Below are 23,511 nucleotides of genomic sequence, written 5' to 3' on the forward strand. Positions count from 1 at the left end.
AAAAAAAAGAAATGGAAGGATTGGAATGAGAGAGATAAAGCTCTCATTCTTTGCAGATGAAATGACCATCTATCTTAAAAGGAAAAACTGAAAGAATTTACAGGCAGGCTACTAGAACCATTAAAAGAGTTAACCATGGTCCTGGATACAAAATCAGCTTTCATAAATCAATAATGGTTTTCTATACTAGGAGACATCAACTAGACATCACAATGGGGGGAAAAAAGCAATACAAAGTATTAAAAATCTAGAAATTAACATAATCGAGTTCATACAAGATTTTCATGGGGGAATGTTAAAACTCTGATAAAAAGCATAATAGATGATATGTATAAAAAGACAGTCTATGCTCTTAGGGTAATACAATTTAATATTATGAATATATCAAACCTCCCTAAATTAACCTTAATCACAATTTCAGTTAGATTAAAAAATACTAATTTTATTACAACATTTTTGTGGAAAAATAAGAATTCAGAAATAAATGAATAAACCTCCAGAAGAGGAAAACAGAGAGATTTGGCCATCAAATATTAAGACATAATACCATGTCATAGTAATTATTTTTAAGTTTTATAGGTATAAGAACAGACAGACTGAATGAATTGAAATGCTCAGAATGAAACTTAAGTATATGGGAAAACTTTATATATGATAAAGGATTGCACCACAGATCAATGAGGCACAGATGCATTGATTAGTAAATGATATTGGGAAAATTGGCTTACAATATGGAAAAAAATAAAACTGACTCATTTTTAATCTTACACAGAAAGGTGTATCCCAAGTAGATGAAGGACATAAGTATGACAGCTAAAATTATAAATTGAATCAAGGAAAATTAAAGAGACTATCTTGTAATGGAGAGAAGGAACAAGGTCACCTTAAACAAAATTTTAAAAGCAAAATCATAAAATGAAGAACTGATGAATTTGATGACATCACTTACAGGATTTCTGCTCAGTGAAGGACACCATCAACAACATTAATAAACATGAGACTAAATGGATGAAGATATTTGTAGCATCTAAAACCCAACAAGGGACCAATATGCGGAATACAAGGAGTTTCAAAAAAGCAACACCAAAAGAAAAGTAGACAAAGAATATGAATGGTTAACTTACAGAGGAAGAAACTACTAATGCCCACTACCTCAAATCATTTTGTAATTAGATAAATGCAAACTAAAGGGATTGTGAGATGTCACGTTTTACCTATTAAAATGCAAAAAAAAATTAAAGTTGGATACTGCCAAGTATTGATGAGTATTGGTGTAATTAGGAAGACTCAAGTTAAAAAAAAAAAAAAAAAAAGGAAGTCTCAGGCATTGCTGGTGGAAGTGTAGACTGGTGTAGCCATCCTAGAGAGCAATTTGGTACTATTTAGTTAAGTTGAACTATACAGATATCACACAGATATTATAACTTAGTAGTTTGGGTACATATGGCCTGGAAGTTTCTTACACAGACACATGAGGAGCAGAGATCAACATATTTATTGTAGCATTGTTTGTGGGGGCAGTGAGTTGGTAGAAATCTTAGTGTTACCACTAGAAAAGTAGTTAAGTAGATTATAGAGGACACCAAGGAATAGAGTGCAGCTGACAGAAACTATGGATTTGATGTGTATATAGCAACATAGATACATCTCTAAAGCAAAAAAGGACTAAAATGATATGTTGCATAATGTTATTTATATAAATCAAATGTATACATATATACACAAACCAAAGATACACATTGAATCTTTGAAGCATATTATGATGGCTTTCCCTCGGGTAGAGAGAGAAAAGGAACGAAATTTTAGGAATAAAAGAGAAAGAAAAAAAAAAGACATGCCAAAGGAAGCAGAAAGCATAGATAGCATTTCCAAAAGAAGGAGGAATGAATCCTATCTGCCAGAAATAGCAAGGGTCTACTGTCTACGCAATGTTCAAGAAATCAGTATATCAAAAGTAGACTTTAACAGACAGAATATGTAAGAATACTGTGTGAACACCAACCTCCTATTGACTTCATTTATAGCTATTAGGAAAATGAGAGCCACTCAAGGACCCAGGCCGCTAAGATGTAGGGAAAAAATGTCTAGTTACTTAAATTTGAGAAAATTTGGCAAGCATTAGCAGAATGGCTTCTCATCATGGCACAGTAAATTAGAAACTAATCATTCTCTCTGGCTCCATTTTTTCCCCCCTTTTTCCTATTTCTTTTGTATGCCGCTTAATTTTTTCTGTACTGTCATTTACATTTCTTGGCTCAGTCCTTTTACGTTTTTTTTCACCACATCAGCTTGCTTTTTCCAATTTTTTTTCCTCTCTCTATTAAAAAAATCTATTATCCTGTTATTTCTCTTTCCATATTTTTCCTGTTCCAAACAAACAGTCACACAACATCTCTCCCCATTTCTTTCTACCAAGAGATTGATTTTCCTCAGCCTAGAGATCTGACCTGCACACCTCCCACACTCTATTCCTAACGTGACTTTGGGAGCAAAATGGTGGGAGGGAGTAAACTAGGTTCCTTGATTTATTTTCACGCACATATTTTATTAATAGAAAGTAAAGGTTATGAAAAAAATTCAGGAAATCAGAAAACTTTTTTTCTAAATACTTTGCTTTTACATTTTTGGGGGACTCTAGGTTGTTCTTTGATGATGTCACACAATCAGAAAAATTAAATTGAATCATTGTATCAATTAATATCATATTTTGGTCTGTGACCTTATGTTAAATTGGTGATGTCCTAACGGGTCCTCAAAAATGAGACCCACATAAGAAGTTGTTACCTGATTTCTATTTCTAATAGTTGCAAACATTTCAGACAGCCTGGATATAATAAAAGAAATAATTGTTCATTCTTGGGGAGAAACACAAATAAAAAGTTCTTGTATTTAGAAATCCAGCTCCCTACCCCACCTCTAACCATTATTCTAGCTTTCCCTGCAGGTTTATAAGGAAGTTACAACCCACTTTCACAGATTATGTCATTCTTTCCCAAAGAGTTGAGCACCATTTCTTTGAGGAAAAGAATTTAATTTATTATCTTTTTTTAATTGACAAAAAACTGGAAGAATCTCTTCTCTGTCTCAGCCTCTGGGACTTACGGGGCAAGATGGTGTAATATATCATACTCCGTAGTATGTTGGTAAATGTTTAACAAGAAATGCTGAAAAAACTACTTATAAGTTTCAGTGATATAAAATGTGGTATGGAATATAACTTAAAAAAAATAAAATGTGCAATACCCTTTATTATAAATTCCATATAGCCAATTATATCTAATAGAATAATTTGTCTGTTTTTATTCTAAACTCTTATAGCCTATGGATGCAGCCTATGGTTGTAAATGATCAGTGATTATTGTTTTGACATGACTGTTGGTTTATAACTTTATGTTAACCAGTAAGATGAAAATGAAACCAAAAAGATGGATGTCAGAACTTCACATGTTCATCAGTGACATGAATGAGTTCTTTGCTGAATTGAATAAGAGTTCTGAATACTGGAAGAAAATTTTCTCAGTTTGTGTGTGTGTACGTGTGTGCATATGCATGTGTGTGCTGTTCACATGGCAGTGGCATGTGGCGAGAGAACATAAATGCTAATCCACAGAACTTGAATCATGTTTGCTTATATCCTTTTAGCTAAAGCAAGTCACATGGTCAATCTCAGAGCCAGAGTGGGAGAACACTAAAAATGACAGGACAGCTGAATGGACATGGATACAGGGGAGGAAATAATTAGTGGTCATTTTTGTGTATTGACTCTTGCCCGTAATCTAGACATCATAGTCATACAAAACTTGAATAAAAGCAGGAGATATCAGAGGAGACAGGGTAGTGAGAAAGCTTAATTTTCATGCTGCATCCTTTTTTTCTTAAGCTTTTATTTAAAGTCCACTTAGTTGACAGACAGTATGAGATTAGTTTCAGGTGTACAATATAGTGATTCAACACTTCTATACATCACCTGGGGCTTATCATATGCGCCCTTCTTAATCCTCATCACCTGTTTAACCCATCCCCCACCCACCTCCCTTCTGGTAACCATCAGTTTGTTCTGTATAGTTAGGAGTCTGTTTCTTCGTTTACCCCTCTTGCTCTCTTTTTTTCCCACTTTGCTCATTTATTTCCTAAATTCCACATATGAGTGAAGTCCTATGGTATTTGCCTTAATTTCACTTAACATTATACTCCAGCTCTGTCCATGTTGTTGAAATGGCAAGATTTCATTCTTACTTATGGCTGAATAATATTCAATTGTATATATATATACCACATCTTCTTTATCCATTCATTAGTCAGTGGACACTTGGACTGTTTCCATAATTTGGCTCTTGTAAATAACGCCGCCATAAACATCAGGGTGCATGTATCCCTTTTAATTAGTATTTTTGTATTTTGGGGTAAATACCTAGTAGTGCGGTTGCTGGATCATAGGGTAATTCTATAACTTTTTGAGGAACCTCCATACTTTCCTTCAGAGTGGCTGCACCACTTTGCCTTACCAAGAGTGCGCGAGAGTTCCTCTTTCTCCACATCCTCTCCAACATCTGTTGTTTCTTGAGTTGTTGATTTTAGCCCTTCTGACAGGTGTGAGTTCATATCTCATTGTAGTTTTGATTTGCATTTCCCTGATAATAAGTGATGTTGAGCATCTTTTCACGTGTCTGTTGCATGCCTCATCCTTTTATCAATAAGGAAAATGTGTTCCCAGAAGCTGCCAGTAGACTGACTCATGGGTGTCATTGGCCAGAATGAGGTCACATGACCTCTCCTCACTTTGGGAAAGTGGGATAGCCACTTTCAGGCTTTTCCAAGAAGGGATGGGAATAGCTAAAGGATAGTAAATAGTGATTGAGCAGGCCTCAGTAATATCCTAGATCCCCTATTTAATTAAAAGTTGAGTCCTTGTCCCCTCTATGCCCTTGTGTCACTCAGCTCAAATATGCTCAAAGCACAGTGGATCTTGGGTTACATTGTCATCCCTTTACCAGATGAGGAACTGTTCTTTCTTTGTACAGTTGGTGGACCAAAGATGGAATGGTAATTTCCTCTACCAAAATGTGAAATGTTCTTCTCTAAGAGAGGAATGGATATAGAATGGCAAAAACCACCACACAACTATAACACATACCAATGGGGGATAGATTTTTTGAATGGGAAGAGAAATTTTTCTAGCTAATCACAAATATTTTCTGTGTCACGCTGCATACTCTTAAAAGGGTATGGCACAAAAGTGTATGATATAAAGTTATGACAAGCTAAATAAATGTTAAAGTTCATAGATGATTTTTCACAAATTTGTTTTGCTTGAATGAACTGATCTTCTTACTTGGCTTCCCTTGGGCCACATTTCTTAGAATATTGATCACACCTCAAGGGAGCCTTACTATGAGCTGCAGTGAACCTCATTCCAGACAAGGTGAGGACACAGTAAAATAACTCCTTTGGCAGTTCATCAGACTCTCCTTGTGATACCTCTTTTTTTTTTTTTTAACGTTTATTTATTTCGAGAGAGAGCACAAGAAGAGGAGGGTAGAGAGAGGGAGAGAAAGAATCCCAAGCAGGCTCCCAAGCATGCAGCCTGACGTGGGGCTTGATCCCATGTTGAACCATGACATCATGACCTGAGTCAAGATCAGAGTCGATGCTTAACCGACTAAGCCACCCAGGTACCCTGCGATACCTCTTTTATTGGGACTTTGAACACATTTTTCTAATATTTTTTGCTTTGTAACTTTTCGTGTGCTTTTGGTGTACATCCCTACTAATTCTGCCTGCAACTTATTATATCTTCTCTAAAGCAATCTTGCACATGGTAGGAGAAAAATAGATACTGAATTTGTGCTTAATTAAGGGTTTAGAGGTATAGGGTTTCATCTTTCAGTCACTGACTTTATATCATCTCCTTTCCATATTTACTAATAACTAATTATAATAACATTGACTATTCATGCTGCTTTACTATATGCCAGACTCTGTTCTGATGACTTTACAGACAGCCACACGATTTATGTGCACGTTGGTAAGGAAGGTGACACCAAGATTGGATCAGTAATGACCAAAAAGTAAGTGGTTACACTGGGTGTGCATGACCTGTTTTGCCTCACCTCAGCCATGTTCTTTCCTATCTTGCTGCTGGTGACTATACTATGGTGGAGGAAACAGCCACACCTGCATACCATCCTAACATAGACAGAAAAGACACGTATACATATATTCTAACCTGAGTAAGCTATGAAATTCTATCCTAGAATGAAGAGCACAACCCATAGCCTGGTTCTTGCCTGTCTTTTTAACCACCTGCTTTCCACATCTCCATTTTTGCCTCCTTTCCTGTGTAAAGAGCGGGACTATAGTCTAGCACAGAACATGGTATGAGCTGGCTGGCTACAGAGTGGGAGAAGAGATAGCATGGTGTTTCCAAGAGAATGGCAGGACTAAATCCTTCTCTTATACAATAGCTTGCCCCTCCCCCCACTCCTTAATTATAAGTGGATTATACATATGTAGTGGGAAACTTGAAAACTGCAAAACACAGAAGATAATACAGTCTTTCATAATCTCGTTGCTAGATATATCTCTAGTTGATATTTTTGGATTCCCTTCAAGTCTTTTTTCTATGACTGCATTTATTTTTAACAACATAAGGTCTTCATTGTGTATAGTATTTTATCATTTTTTTTTTTTTCATTTACTGGAGCATCATGGCAAATTTCTGACAACATTAAAGATTTTATTTTCACCATTTATTCATTTGGTCAGAACATATTTATTGAGAACTTCATATGTGACTGGCATTGGATTTTAAAGGTGGCATAGTAATACATTAAAATGATTCATCTTTGTTTAATTTTCTAAAAATTAAAAAATTTTTTTGACGTTTATTTTTATTTTTGAGACAGAGACAGAGCGTGAGTAGGGGAGGGGCAGAGAGAGAGGGAGACACAGAATCTGAAGCAAGCTCTAGGCTCTGAGCTGTCAGCACAGAGCCCAACGTGGGGCCCAAACTCATGAGCTATGAGATCATGACCTGAATTGAAGTTGGACACTTAACTAACTGAACTAGCCAGGTGCCCCCATTTCTTTAGTTTTCTGTTGCTGACTATTTATTCCTTCAGTAGACAACTATGTATTGAACATATCTTATGCACCTGGAACGTACTGGGTTCTGACGATGTAGTAGTGAATGACACAGATGAGATTCCTGCTCCCTGTACCCTTATACTGAGGGAAATCACAGTCAGAGTCCCCATGGAAATATATGCACAGAAAAGGTGACAACCTATATGTGATCTGTTTCTGTCAGATTTCCATCTTCTTGGTACTTGTTAGAAGTTTGGATTCTTCCATTGCTCTCCCCACTCCCGTGTTCAGGAGTGATAAGGATTAAATCCCCTTTGTACATTACTGTTGTTTTAGTAGAATTTGTGGAAATGAAACTTTAATGTGTGTATGCTTCATTTGCTATCCTGAATCAGAAGGCTTATTAGCTTAAATGATTCAAAAAGACTTTCCCCAGACAAATGTACTGTTACAGGTCTTTCTGATTCATTTATTTAACTATTTTTTATATTTAATTTCTCTAACATGCCTTTTAGTTGGTTGTAGAGATTTCAATTTATTTTTCTACAGTATTTTAAAAACTGAAATTATAGCACATTATATGTAGTCAGTAATTATAGCTGTGACTGTAATTGTTGATAGAATTGGAATATTTTTTAAGCTTGTTTATTTATTTTGAGAGCAGGGGAGGGACAGAGAGAGAGAGAGAGGGAAAGAGAGAGAATCCCAAGAGGCTCCTCACTGTCAACGTGGAGCTTGATGTGGCACTTGAACCCACGAACTGTGAGATCATGACCTAAGCCAAAATCAAAAGTTGGACTCTTAACCAGCTGAGCCACCCGGGTACCCCTGAATTAGAATACTTTTATTGATATTTTCTATTGGGAATTCCTGCAAATAGTAATTCTGTAGCTGGATTATACAGTACCCATAGCCATGTAAATAAAGTGTTTTGAGTAGTTTTGATATATGTGCTGAAGAATTATATTTTTAAAATTGTAGTTCTTTGAAGCTACTTACATTGAAGTGATTTATAGTACACTGGTGGTAGGAACGTATAGAATGAAGTGGGGAAATTATTCTGGAGAAGTAGTGAAACAAAATCATAGAGTACTGAAATATGCCAGTTCACAAATTAGCAAACTATATTAATAGTTCTTAGCAGTGAGTAAAATTTGTTTACATTCCAGTAATATTCTCCAAATCAATAAAGTGAGTCATTTCATAATTAAGAAAAGAAATTATATTTAAAGTAGGTGTCAAAATAGGCTTCTCTTACTAGTTCTGAAATAAATGAAAATTCATTTAGTGATTAATGGGGGAACTTCAGTTTATGGAGCATTCATCTGACAACTATTTATTGATTAACTGCTCTGTGCCTGGCCTTGTCCCGGGCATACGGGGATACAGCAATACATCAAACACATGGTCCCTGTTCAAATGAGGGTCACATTTTACTGATTAAAGAGGTACTATATATAGACACGATGAGGCAAATAATATAAAGATATTTGGTCAGAGACCTGAATGAAGTGAAGGTGTGCACCAGTGGACTGTTAGGTGGAAGGCAAAAGGAACAGCAAGAACAGGTAAGATGAGGCTGAAGCCTCCCAGAAAGAGTGAGAGAAGAGAGAGTGGGAGAGAGTGGGAGTGACAGTTGGTAAGTGAGTGAGGTGAACTGAACCAAGATCCTGTGGTTATCTAATGACTTGGTGAATCAGCATATCCACTTTTCTTTGCTTAATCTAAAGTTTGTGGAGGTGATAAGGTTAAAATACTGCATTTAGTCAAAGGAGGAAGGAGGAAATACCCACAGGGGCACGGAAAATGAGAATTAGACCCTCAGAGACCTGGAATTTCTAAATTGGGGGAACGTGCTTCTTCAGTGTGAGCAGTCTGCCAAAGTCATTGTAAACATCTGAGTGTTTGAATATGTCTGGGCTGTAACCTCTGCAGGGAAAGGAAATCCTGGTTTCTAAAAATAAAGACTATTTTTATTTTAGGAGTCAAAGGGGAACAGATCATCCCAGTAAATACAGGTCATTGACCTGTTTTAGTTGTGGATTTAGAGTATGAAGAAAGATCATCTCTTTAAATCCACGGATAGCTAGGTCCCCATATTGTAAAATGTCTCCAGATGGATTGTAAAACCTCTATTGGGAAGTCATGAATTTGTTTTCAGTACTGGTTGAGTTGGTAACATTAAAGAAAAATGAAGTAATAGTTAACCAATTCCTCCAGTACTTTCATGAGGTAAAATACTTTGCTTTGTTGTGACTTACTTATTCATGCTTTTACTACTATATATTGAGCACATACTATGTACCAGACACTATTCTAGGCTGTTGAGTTATAATAGTGAATCAGATGGAATTAAGTTCCTGTTCTAATGGAGCTGATGTTGTAGCTCTAATGGAGCTGATGTTCCTGTTCTAATGGAGCTGATGGAAAACAGATAATATTTTTTTTAAGTTTATTTACTTTGAGACAGTAAGTGCGGGGCAGAGAGAGAGGGGGAGAGGGAATCCCAGCCAAGCTCTGCACTGTCAGCACAGGACCCGATCCCATGAACTGTGACATCATGACCTGAGCCGAAACCAAGAGTCGGACACTTAACTGACTGAGCCACCCAGGTGCCCCCAGATAGCAATTTTTAAAAATGAAGATAGGGACACCTGGGTGGCTTGGTAGGCTGAGCATATGACTCTTGATTTCGGCCCAGGTCATGATCCCAGGGTCTCAGGATTGAGCCTTACATCAGGCTCCATCCTGAGGATGGAGGGAGCTTGAGATTCTCTCTCTTTCTCTCCCCCCTCTGACCCTCTCCCCTGCATGTGCATGCTCTGTCTTAAAAAAATAAAGAAAATGAGAATAAAAATGAAGATGGATCCGTAACTTTAGTTGGTGATGATTTCTCTGAGGTAAAAGGAAATGGGATAAAAGACGTTCAGTAAAGGAGCTGTATTTTATTAGGGTGGCCAGGGAAAGTCATGCTGAGGAGGTGCACTTGAGTAACAGGAAGGAGTTAGACATGTGAAAGAATATTGAGAAAAGGAGTATTTCACGCAGGTGCAGAAGAGCAGGTGTCAAAGCCCTGAGGAAGAACTGTTTATGATTTATTTGAAAAATAGTAATGCGACCAGGGTGGAGGAAGTGTGGCAGAAGATGAGGGCAGAGATGCAATAGCAGAGTAAGATCATTGTGGGCTCAGCTTACGAATGAGAGATCATTCTTTAAGTGTGAAGAGAAGCCATCGGAAGGCTCCGATCTGATACACCAGGGCAAGTCCAATTTCTATGGGTAGAATAGATTGTGCATCCAAGAGGAGAGCAGATGGCTCCGGCAGTTATTGTGGTAGGGGTGAGAGAGGGTGGCTTGGACTTGGGAGATAGCAGTGGAAAGGGTGAAAGATTTTAGATTTGGAGTATAGCGTGCTTTACTGTAGAGCCAATAAGATTTGTCAGTGGGTTCCATGTGAAATTAGAGAGAAAGAAAAAATGTAAAGATGATTCCAAGCTTTCTGACCCAGACAACTGGATGTTGGTGCCATTTGTTGAAATGAGTAGCAGTGGAGGGGAAGAACCGGGGATGAGTAGTTGTGACTTCTGTTGTGAACATGGTAATGTGAATACCGCATAGACGTATCCACCCGGAGATGTTGAAAGTTGTTAGATAGATGGGTCTGTGTTTCACAGGAACGCTCAATGCTAAAGATAGACATTTGTGTCATCTGAGTATATATGGTGTCTCAAGCCAGGAGACTGGATGAGATCCTCTAGGGTGATTATAAATAGAGAAAACAGACTTTCTGCAGAATGAGCCCTGAGCACTCCAGCATTCATGTAATAGATTGGAAGGAAGAGAAAGATTCAGTGATAGTGACTGAAAAGTTAGAGCCCGCCAAGCAGAAGGAAAACCAAGAGGATGCACTATTCTGGAATCAAGAGAAGAAAGTGTTTTGTAGGAGGGGGGAGTGATCAACTGGGGCACATGTTGCTGACATATTGCCTAAGAGGACAGAGGGTTTCCCATGGAACCTGGCAATGTGAAGAGCCGCTCCCCTGGAGGCAGTTCAAGTGAGAGTGTCTGCAGTGAGCCCTGAAACTTCTTGTGAGGGAAGTTTCTTTAAATGGGATGAGGGAATGGATGCCTGGGTGGTTCAGTCAATTAAGCATCTGACGTGATTTCATCTCAGGTCATGATCTCATGGTTGTGACCTTGAGCCCTAGAGAGGCTCTTCTCTGACCTCTCCTCTGACCTAGCTGAGCCCACTTGGGATTCTCTCTCTTCCAAGCTCTCTGCCCTTCCCCCGCTCACTTGCGTTCACATGCACTCCCTCTCTCTTTCTCTCTCTCTCTAAAGATAAATAAATAAACATTTAAAAGAATAAATGGGATGAGAGAAATGGGGTACAGTTTGAAGTACAGTACATCTCAACTGTTTTGCTGGCAATGTGAATTCTGATTAATGTATTTGAAGTTTTGTGATGAACAGTGTTGTGATTTTTAACACATTTCAGTCTCAACTAATGAATTTTATTTTCTATGAATGTAGAGTGATATATAAAAATTTATATAAATATGTGTATTTAGTGAACGTTAAAACATCATGTTCGGTTCAGGGGTGCCTGGAATATGAATTAGTGCAATTGCTGGGTCCAGATGAAAGGACATAGTCACAGACCACCCTCTTATAAACTCTCAGTTCCTTCAAGAATACAATAGGGATTGCCACACTATTCAGACGGCCCAGATTTCTCAAATGTCACAGTGTAAACCAGGTTCCTCTGAAGAGGGTTTTGTACTGCCCTACTTTAAAGTCAAATAGAAACTTCTCTCCCACTGTCTCACTTAACACATTTCCTACACTGACCTCTTCCATCTTGACTGTCTTGTGATTATAAGCAAATTGGATCATAGAAATACAGAGGTAACAGGATGAAAAATGACAAGAAGTTAACTTTTGGGGGATTGCCTCTGGCAACTCTAGGAAATGCATGAATTTTTGGCTGAGAAAACAGAGAAGGGTATCTTAGATCTTATTGAAGCTGGGGGATATTTGTCTATATTGTTTACCACTGTTCTCCAAGCACCCAAAAAATAAAAAATATAAACTTGTACTGGAATAATTTATGTCACAAGGTATTAGTATAGTTATTGGCAGGTCCTTCTTCTTAAAAATATCAATTTATTGGGGCACCTGGGTGGCCCAGTCTGTTGAGCGTCCAGCTTTGGTTCAGGTCGTGATCTCATGGTTCGTGAGTTCAAGCCCCATGTCAGGCTCTGCACTGACAGCTCAGAGCCTGGAACCTACTTTGGTTTCTGTGTCTCCCTCTCTCTCTACCCCTCCCCTGCTCTCTCTCTCTCTCTCAAAAGTAAATATTAATTTTTTTTAAAAAAAACAACTTATTTTATATTAGCATATATATTTATAGATGACCTTATATAAGTTTGAAAAATGAAAGAAATTAACCTACTTAATGCTAAGTCATAGAATAAGAAGTCACCTATATATAAATATCCCCCCACTTTTCAAAAGTTCTTGTTGAGCCACTTTGCTTTTATGAAAGACCTCCATTAGTACTGGTTTTAGCTAACTGAAAGGAATTTGAAGAGGATTCCTGCTTTTACAAAAGAAAAGGTGAAAAGTAAAAATAGTGTTGAGCATTTGTTTTGCAGTGAGCAGTTATCAAGGCAGCACGCACCCCCGGCAGTAAGAGTAGCCCCACAAAGACCCTTCCCCAGGACTACACTTCAGTGTGTCAGCATCCAGTCTCCACAGCTTTGAACTGTATCCGTGAGCATCTGTGCTTTACCTCCATTTATTTTGTGCATCCCTTAGCAAGATGTGCCCTAAGTCATTAGAAAAGCCTAAGAAAAGTTGTTTTTTGTTTCTGAGAATGCTCAAAAATTTTCCATGTGAAGTGATGGTAATTGCCTCTTTGCTTTATGCCATTTTGGTTTATGAAACGTTTTCTAGGAATGCTTTACTTTTGGATAGTGGGGGAAACCTGTATTCATTTTTGCCGTACACAAACGTCTGTAGGTTTTTTTCCCTCAAGGTCTCATTCTTTAATTATTTCCCTCAGGTGAACCTGTTCTCTCTCACCATTATTCCGCTTTATACTTTGTAAATTATCTGTATCAGCCATTATGAGAGAGAGCAACTTGCAGACCATTAGTCGGTTTTGCTGGAAATATAATACATTTCTCCATGACCCAGTAACCTGAATCAAGGTCCTAAGTCATCACAGATATTCATAAGTGTTTTTGCAGATATCTTGAGAGAGAGAGAGAGAGAGAGAGAGAGAATCCCAAGCAGCCTCTGCACTGTCAGCACAGAGCCTGATGCAAGCTCAGACTTACAAACCATATCATGACCTGAGCTGAAGTTGGGCACTTAACCAACTGAGTCACCCAGGCACCCTGCAGATATCTTTTTAATACAAGCTTCAAGAGGTCTATGTAGGTGGGTCCAAGGCTGCTCTTGCCTGAGAGCTCAGCTGAGGACATCTGGCCCCTTGAGACTAAACTGAAAGGCCAATTTATTAAATGTTACTTTGGGTGGGGTGGCAGGTGGTTTTATTATCTTTGGCCATTACTAACTCTTCTGCATGCTACAGCATTCTTTCCAGAAGCTGTATAGCATTTTACAGAGGGTGAAGAAATTCTTTCCTATCTTGGGGAACATCTAAGTAATTGAGAGAAATTGTTTTCATTTTGATCCTTTAAATCAGATGCACTGCCTGCTTATCAGTACAAAGAAGAAAAAAAAAAAGCGGCTCCTTGGGGATTTGGTTTTCAGGAAATGAGATTTTTATCCATGGAACCAAAGGATCATTAGCAGCACAGTCAGAACAATGGAATTCCACAGTATCAATGCCAACATCCAAATCTATGGCCCTTGCTTTTTTCTAGTACAGCACATGAAATTAACACCAAAATGTTATAATATTAATAAATATAAGGAAGGGAGTTGTTTAAAAATTAGTTAATTAAATTATTTTCATAAAATATAGGTTAGGTTTGAGTAAAAATAAGGTACCTTAGGTATAATGAACATTTGTATCAGAAAATTCACAAAACTGGAACTGAAAAAAACCTTAGTGTACGTAGCTTTTTATAGTTTCAGGATCTTGCTCAAGCCAATTAGAAAGCATGTGAACTATGTTGAAGCTATAGGAATGAAGCAGAAATATCAGGACACTAAAGCATACCTGATGTGTGCATTTGAGTGATCCCCCATCTGGAATTTTTAGAGTGACCAAGAAATCTTGGTTTTCTTTTAACTAACTACTTATATAACTAACTAATAACAAAAACAAACACCTATCATTTTCTGTGAGTCTATTATAAATACTGTGCATATGTTAGTTTATTTAACATAACCTCTACAGTGGTTCTGGGAAGCAACCAATCAGTAACCCATCAGTAAACAACCAATATCATAATACATATGATATGTCACATATATACATGTATATGTGTCAAATATAGAAATGTGCTGAGAGACAGGTTTCTTAATAAACATTAATTATGATAAAGTGCATGGCAAATTTTCGAGAAGGGTATAGTGTATGCCACATTTTCCAAACTTAATTTCAAACCTTATTGTCATAGAGTTTCTCATGGAGTAAGTACATATAGGCTTTGAGAAATGTTAATTTTATCATTGAATTCAGATCTAGGTTCTTTTTTTTTTTTTTAATGTTTCATTTGTTTTTGAGAGAACGAGCACAGGTAGGAGTGGGGGAGGGACAGAAAGATAGGGGGACAGAAGATCTGAAGTGGACTCTGTGCTGACAGCAGCACTCTTGATGTGGGGCTCGAACTCATGAACTGCCAGATCATGACCTGAGTTGGAAGTTGGGCGCTCAACTGACTGAGTCACCCAGGTGCCCCTAAGTCCAGGGGGTTCTTAGTGGATAAGCAGTTTGTGGGGTCTCATGTGGTATCAGGGCTATAAAGTAGATCCTGACCCAGGCATTAGTCCCAATGTGGCTTACCGTGAGATATGAAGGGGTAATGGTGTAGGAACCAGGAGTACTTTTTTCTGCCTTTCTTCATTAATCGAAGGAGACTTATCACTGTTACTGTTAAAGTTAAAGAACATGTAAGATTTTTGCACAGGTACTTGATCTGCCAGCAGCTCTCACCTCCAGCCAGTCTCCTTCCTAAGTGACTCTTTTTGAACATTGTATCTGAGCTGAAATGCCATTTCTTTAGGGAAGCTTTTCCGAATTCCCTGTCTAGTCCTTTGTTATATTCCTTTGTTGTAGGCCTTCTTAGAATAGTGCTCTATTTCTTCATTATACTTACCTCACTGTGCTGTTACACCCTCATTTGTGGGATTACCTGTCTAATGTCTATCTCCCCTACTTGGACAATCTCCCCTTCCTTATCTTGTGAGAAGAAGGGACCATATCTGGCTTCATTTATCATTATATATCTAGCTAGGGGCATAGTACCTAAATGTTTTCTCAGTATTTACTCAGTGAATGAAGGACTGTGAGCACTTGTGGTGTGCCATGATATGTCTGCATCTCTCTTGAGATGGTTAGATTTGTGACATCAGCTTTTGAACTTTGTTTGGAAGGCCGGTGTCCCATACCCATTTCCTGTTCCTTTTTGCATATTGTTCAGATAGCTTTGGTATCTGGTTTAGTCAAAATCAAACATTTTATAACATAAGAGTAAACAGTTAAAAAGGAGATGGTTTATTCATTTAGTTATTTTACTAAAGGTTGATTTTTTTAACTGACTTGCATAAGTGAGCAAGCTATTTATACAGTCCCAAACAATTTGAGAGTTAGTGCCATCATTAAAGATTACATAAATACTTTGTTGTAAATGTGTAATAGTAAACTAGCATTTTCTGGTCAGTGGTCTGCGTGTGTTCAAGTTTACAATTTAATTTTAATTTAATGAAAAATTATACTTCATGCATCTGAAATACACACACAGGTGTACTACACTAATATAATTATCCCTCATTTATTATCATCAATGAAGATGATAGATACATTTTGCAAATAAGAATACATTTTATTTTCCAATTTTATTTTAGATAATTTAATGGAAACCTTTTCAAATGTATTACTCAGTACTATGTGTTTCTTTTTATCTAAAGAACCAATAATTCTTTAAATATCAATTATAGTTCTCTTATAATAAAACTCTCCTTTGAAGGTAGGATGTGTAAGACTGCCCCCCCTTCTCTTAATGACCCCAACCAGTTTTCTTCTGCTATAAAAGCTGTCCATTCTGCTGTCCCCCAGCCTTCAATGGCCTTCCTCATTGCCACGAACCTTTTAATGACTTGTCTATCTAGTAAGAACTGAAGATTGGCAGAGAATAGCTGTTTTAAAGTTCATTAAGTCATTTACCTTAGTTTTGTTCAAAATCCAAAATCTATAAACCCAGGTCCAGCACTTTCTGGCAAAGAAAAGTGCTCAGGATTTTCAGTTCTGAATCACTGTTGGCTGTACATTTGACCAATCTTCCTGTATTTCCTTTCTAGGAGAAGTAGAACTGTGAGGAAAGATCAAACAATATGATTTAGGAAATTAGGCTTCTCACCCTTGTTCTGGCTTTACCTAGCACTGTGTCCTTGGATAGATTCCTTAGTTAATTTTGGGCACCAATCTACTTCTCTAAATGAGAAGATAAAATAAATTAACTCTGGAAAATTTTCTTCTCCAAAGTTAATGATTCTTAATTTTTGGTAAAACCTTTTTAGTTGCTGTCATATTCTTCATTTTATCCAGCACATGCATCCATCATCATTAATTCATTAAAATAATGAACAACCATGTAGCCTTGTTAATAAACATAAAAAATATATAGTATTCTATAATGACAGTTGGATTCAGTGAGACAGAGTGAAGTACATTTTTTCCCCATTTCCAAGCTGCACATCTACACACCTAATTACTGTTGTGTGAATAATTTCAGAGTGCCTACTAAGATTTCTAATAGCTATCACTGACTAGTAATCTGTCAAGGTATAATGCAGGATAATATGTTTTTACACAACACTGGTGAGGTCCTCATTAATTATTACCACCTATAATTGCTTGATATGAGCATTTATTTTAAACCTTAAAAATTATGTACAACAAAATAATGATTTCAAGTACCTCCAGGAAGTCTCTACCCAGAAGTTGCTGCATTAGAGTTAATGATGTATTAAGTCATTCCTTACTGCCTTTGTCTTTTTAATAGATGACATACTATTCAAATTAAAGTAGAAGTTTCTACTAATAATTATGCATCAACTGAGTCACATCTCCTGCCTTAAAGATAAGCATGTGATTTATTAAAGACTTCTTTAGCAATATCTGGTATATAACATCAATATATTTATATGCCCTAGGAAGAAGAATTTTTAGTCTAGCATTATTCCCCAAAGGTGTTGCAAGTTCAGTCTACATGCATGTTTCTGTGTCTTATAGTACAATCAACTTTTAAGTCTCATAGTCAAAATCTGCCATTTCACATTTAATCTAAAGATTCCAAGCAGACCTCTCTTTGATGAAATATATTCCTTCTTTTTTCAATATCTTTTTCTGTTTACTTTTCTTTTCTGTAATGCAAACAGAGGGTCCAAATGTAAAATTATGAATGAAAATGATTGCTTCAACAATGGGATTTTGAACTTGATGGAAAGGAGAGTGGCTGAAAAAAGGAAATCTAAGCAGAAGCAAGTGCATGGATCAGATTCTAGATCTTCCTTTAGGAAAGTAAGAGTGGAATAAATTGAAGTTCTGTCTTGAATGAGAAGAGGAAGTGTTTTGGCATGTGAGTGGAGAGAGGACTAATCAGAGTGACTTCTGTGTTTGTAAATTTGGTCCTTGAAGATTTTTGAAGTTGATAGACCCTTGGTGTTAGGCATCCCTTTTCAAAGGAAGCATTGTGGTTAGTGGAGCAGAGAGTCATGTGACTGCCGGTGTGGGCAAGAGAAAGAACTGCAGAGGGAGGAAGGCAAGGGCCGGGATTGTTTGCCAGAGTTATCTGCATTTGGACAGCATGCCCGTGGCCCAGAAAATAGCAAGATAAAATGGAGAATGCATGTGCTCCTGGCTCTGCAGTGGACAGTTGTGTCGTTTTTCATGGCTTGGGCAGTGTATGATACATCATCTTATTTCACCACTGGAACTATCATTTAGCCATCATCATTCCAGAAATTGGAATTATGCAAAGGCTTTTAAAAACATTTCATGAAAATAGGTATTGCATATTTATTTTCATGAATCACATCTTTTGGACTGAGAGATAAATGATTCGACCAAGAATCTATAATAACAGCTGCCACCCAGGAGAGAGAGCAAAGCACTACCTTTGACAGTGGTTCTTAGTTATTGTGGTGGAATACTATTCCGTTTCTGCCTGGCTTGGCAGGAGGGCTTGAGCAGAGGAGTTAGGGCAGGAGGAAAAAAGAAAGGTTAAAATGTGTGTTTTTTGTTTTTTTTTTTTTCTGGTTTCTGTGTCCTAAGATTACATTCAGAAATTAGTCGCATAGCTGTGTGGTCCTAGGATGGAATTCTTTTCATGTGTGTCTTTTTGAGGTTGTGAAATCACCAAATCAAAGAGCGTGTGCCCAAATTTGAATACAATTCAGGAATATGCCTTCAGGTAGTATGAATTATTCACTTTTTCTTTTCCCCTTTCATTTTCACTTTATAACTTCTGTTTCTAAATGAAAATTTAGTGTTCATGCTTTTGATGGGCTTAAACCAGCTCGTAATTTTGTTTGTTGATACAGCTGTAATGCTGTGTACATGATAATCATGTTATTCACTAAGAATTTGTTTTTTCATGTACTTATCTTTTATATATAGTACTTAAATTTTTGGTTTGTTATCAGACTTTTTTTTTTTTTAATTGTGAGGTCATTAAAAAGGGGATAGGTTAGTTTCCTAGGCAGAGTTAATGATCCAAGTTTATGACTATTACCTTAGTGCTCGCTCACAACATCCCTCGGCAGGATCCAATTGACTTAAGGATCCACTGCTTTCAGAATCACCATCAACTGCCTAACTTTTCCTGCTTTTACAGCTCAATGCAGACATCATTCAGGTGCAACTCCGACAAGGGAATCAAGATAGAGTTTCACCCAGCTGTTTAGGCGTTCTTGTTAAAATAGTTGCTCATAATGTATCTTTGTTGTCTCAGTACTCCAGCAACAATACTGAGGGAGTATTCTGGCCAAACTAGCAAGTGGTGGCACCTTTCTAGTTTCTTTGTTCATTAAGGGTGGCCAGTCATGACACCACTTGTCACAAACAGGAGAGGTCTTTGAAAATAACTTGGAAAGCCTCTTCTATGAGAAGAGTACAATATTCAGGTGCCTGATGTGTCTTGTTATTGAGCAGAATAATTTAATTCGAGGATTTTCGTCACCTTTCAGCAAAAGTAAACTGGCAGTGTATTTTCATTTCCTAATTAGGCCATCTCTCTCTTTCTCTCTTTTTTTCTACTTGACTGAATCATAGATTAATTTGTTTCTGGTATTGCTTGTTTCTTGCCCTTTGTGATTGGCCTCAACTGTGGAAAAGCACCCTTTGTTCCTTAGAGTTCCTGTTGGCCAGGTCGCATTTCAGCAACTCATTAAAACATGTATTTATTCTACTCTGGAGCACATTGTCTGGCCAGCCATGAATTTATACTGAAATGTAACAGTAAATTGTGCTCTGTGGTCAAAAATGCCAAATGATACACACAGCAGCACAGAGGTTTCCAGCATAGGGTAGAATTAAAGAGCTTAGGACCAGTGCCGTGATTGTTGGCCGTATTTTCACAGTGGCCAGTTTTGTTACAGTGAAACTTGGAGTGAGCTTGAAATCACTTATCTCAGATGTTTGTGCTCACGACCACAAAGCCTCTGTGAAACACAGAACTGATCTTGTAATAAGCTCCAGCTGAGTTTACAAGCCTCTGAGCCTTTTTGAAAGCCTGTTTAGTTTAATGAGGGTTTTCAGATTTCAAAGCTCACACACCTTCACATAAAAACAGATGATTATGACCAAATTAGGGAATGTTGTTCCATGAGTGTTTTCCCCCAATATGTTCTCTTCTCAGTTGTCAGGCATTGTTTTGTTATACTTTTCACCTTCCAGGCATGATTTTTAAATATAATTTTTGGAAGTCTTATTGTATATTTTCTATTTAAGCAGAATGTTATGTTACATCAAAGAAAAGATGTTTTGTTTCGTTTTTTTTTCTCTTACACAGTAAAAGGCAAATGTGCATATATTTTTTTCTGGCCAATAGGAAAAGGTACAATCTGAAAAAAAATCGAACCCTCACTTTCTGCTGCCATGACAACTGTCCCATGAGGCTAGGCCTTCATGTTCACCCCTGTGCCCTTCTTCACAAGGCTCTACAACCTGATTCTGAATGGCTTGTTAATGAAGAGAGAACAGCCACGTCTATGACCTAGTAAGAGGGAATGTGGGAGAGAGGATATCCACGCCCTTCATGAATATTTATAATGCGGTCTTTTTTTTTTTTTAATTTAGTCTTTTTAAATAATAGCTTTGATATGTGTTGTATATATTGGCATTATGCTATCTATTCTTATTTTTAAAAGTGTTTTGTGAGTCAGAAAGAAATATAATAATTAGCATGTGAGGCACTCAAGCCTTACTTGAATACAAAATCATCCATTCCATATACCCACAGTTTTACAGAGGCCTCTCTGTAAACAGAATGTGATGGTCAAACGTTAGCAATATAGGACCATAAAGAAACAGAATATAGTGATGCTCTTGAAGCAAGCAAGAGGCGTATGGACACGTTGACAGAAATTGTGATGAGGCGGCAGAATCCTTGTCTACGAAGCCCCCACTTCAGTATTGCCACCTGGTCCCTCCACCACACAGCACGTCCACAAGACATTAGTTAGAAGACACTGTAAAGTTCGGCTCTTCTTTGGGGAAACACTTGCTGTTTTCTCTCTCTTCCTCCCCAGCTACAATTGTCTACTCACCCCAACTCAGACACTGTATCCCTTCAATTTTCTCTTTCCTATCGTGAATCAGAATCAGCTATTCATGGTTTTGGAAAGGATATGGTAAGAGCATCCATGCATTAGTTAATGTAGTGTATTTTGAAGAACACTTGTGTTCAATCAGGGAAAACTTTCAGTAAAAGTTTAGTCCAGACTCTCAAAGTGAGGTTTAAGCGTTGTAATTTTTAATTTTGTAATTTTATTAAATGCATTTTGTATCTTTATTTCAATGTAATCTTAGAATATACTCTTATCAATTGAAGACATTTTTTTTTTCTTTAACTGGCTTTTCTTGCAAATGCTGTTTACATAGAATTAAGTAGTCAAAAGGTTGGGTGGAAAAGATGAGCATTCTATATTTAAAAGGCACATGAGACTTTTGAGTTCTACTCACAAGGAGTGTCTGGTATGGGATAGGCTCATCTGTTCCAAACAAATAGAAAACCATGAAAAATATGTAGAATGCCTGTTTTAGACATTGTCCAATGGGAATGCAGGACTGTGATCCCTGAGAGAAGAGAAACAAACATGGTAAGTACTATAGCTGTCTGAGCTTTCTGCCTGGATGCAGGATCCAGAGTGTAGTGTAGGGAGAGAGAACCTAAGATGAGCCTCCTTGTCTGGCTGCACAGAAGAGACACAGAATAGAGCTCAAGGTGACCAGGTCAAAGGATTTTTAGGGGAGAAATACTAGAAAGGTAGGACATATACAGAGAAAGAGCTTCAGAAATCTGCTTGAAAGTCTGCTTGAGTATTAGACTGAATACAAATCTGTGTGTGTGTGTGGGGGGGGTGAAAATCTGTAAGTCAGAGGAAAGAGCAGCTGCTGGGAAGCTGTGAAATGAACACTTTCCAGAGCCCACACAGGGCTGGGAGACTGTTGAGTTTCTATCAGGCAAATGGGAGAAATTTCACTGAACACGTCAGGTATTCCATAGAGATGTTCAAAGAATTATATATTAATAGTAGGGTTAAACTATCCTTAGAGGAAATACTACTCTAGAGCTGCCTTAACAATGCTTAAAAATAAGCCTTGAAAAGATAAAACTGATCTGTAATTATCTTAATATTTTGCTAAGACAAATATCAATGTTGTCTTCAAAGGAAGACAACAAAGTCCAACTGCTCACATTAATTCATAAAATCTGGCATCTAATTTAAAAAGTACAGCTAGGTTCTACAGATAAATGAAATCATATGGTATCTTCATTTCTCTGACTTATTTCTGGCAGCATTATACCCACTAGGTCCATCCATATTGTTGCAAATGGCAAGATCTCATTTTTTTATATGACTAAGTAACATTCCATCATACACACACACACACACACACACACACACACACACACACTATATTTTATTTATCCATTTATTTATCAGTGGACACTTGGTTGCTTCTGTATCTTTGCTGTTGTAAATAATACTGCCATAAATAGAGGGTTGAATATATCTCTTTGAACTGGTGTTTTTATTTTCTTTGGGTAAATACTCAGTAGCAGAGTTACTGGATCATATAGCATTTCTATTTTTACACTAAATGAAAAAAGTCAGGCAGAGAAAGACAAATACCATATGATTTCACTTATATATGGAATCTAAAAAACAAATGAACAAACAAGAAAAAGTAGATATAGACCCATAAGTGTAGAGAACAAACTGGTGGTTGCTGGAGGGGAGGAGGTAGGGGATTGGGAAAAATGGGTGAAGGGGAGTGGGAGGTACAGGTTCCCAGTTATGGAATGAATAAATCATAAGGATGAAAGGTACAGCATAGCAAACATAGCCAATCAAGGCATTATAATAGCATTCCATGGTAAGAGATGGTAGCTACACTTGTGATTAGCTTAGCATAACATATAGAATTATTGAACCACTGTGTTGTACATCTGAAACTAACTTAACATTGTATGTTAACTGTACTTCAATTTTTTTTTAAAAGTATACCTATGAAAAAGCAGGAAATGTAGGAGGAAATGTTACATACAACCAGGATCAAAAGAGTTAATGGAAGTAAACCAGAAATGGTAGAAGTGATAGACTTAGTAGAAAAGAATTTTCAAGGATTTATGTGAAAATATGAGGTGAAAGACTTGTACAGTGAAAACTATAAAACACTGCTCAAAGAAAGGAAAAAAACACAAACAGACATTCTACGTTCATGTATTAGAAGAATTAATATTGTTAAAATGTCCATACTACCCAAAGCAATCTACAGATTTAATGCAATCTTTATCAAAATACCAACAGCATTTTTCAGAAGTAGAAGAAACAATTCTGAAATCTATATGGAACTACAAAAAACTCCAAATATCCCAAGCAATTTTAGCAAGAAGGAGAACACTGGAGGCATATTTTCTGATTTCAAGATATGTTATAGTAATCAAAACAGTATGGAACTGGCTTGAAAATAGATCTATAGACCAACAGTATGGAACT

General features: G+C 37.2%; 1 protein-coding gene across 3 annotated transcripts in view; it reads left to right on the forward strand.

Moving 5' to 3' along the window:
• Nucleotides 1-23,511, forward strand: part of PRKD1 (protein kinase D1) — a 338,608-nt gene that overhangs the window by 157,601 nt on the left and 157,496 nt on the right. The gene's annotated exons all lie outside the window — the stretch shown is intronic.

This window comes from Puma concolor, chromosome B3 (genome assembly GCF_028749965.1).
Source record: "Puma concolor isolate L17-30 chromosome B3, mPumCon1.1.hap2, whole genome shotgun sequence".
NCBI lineage: Eukaryota > Metazoa > Chordata > Mammalia > Carnivora > Felidae > Puma > Puma concolor.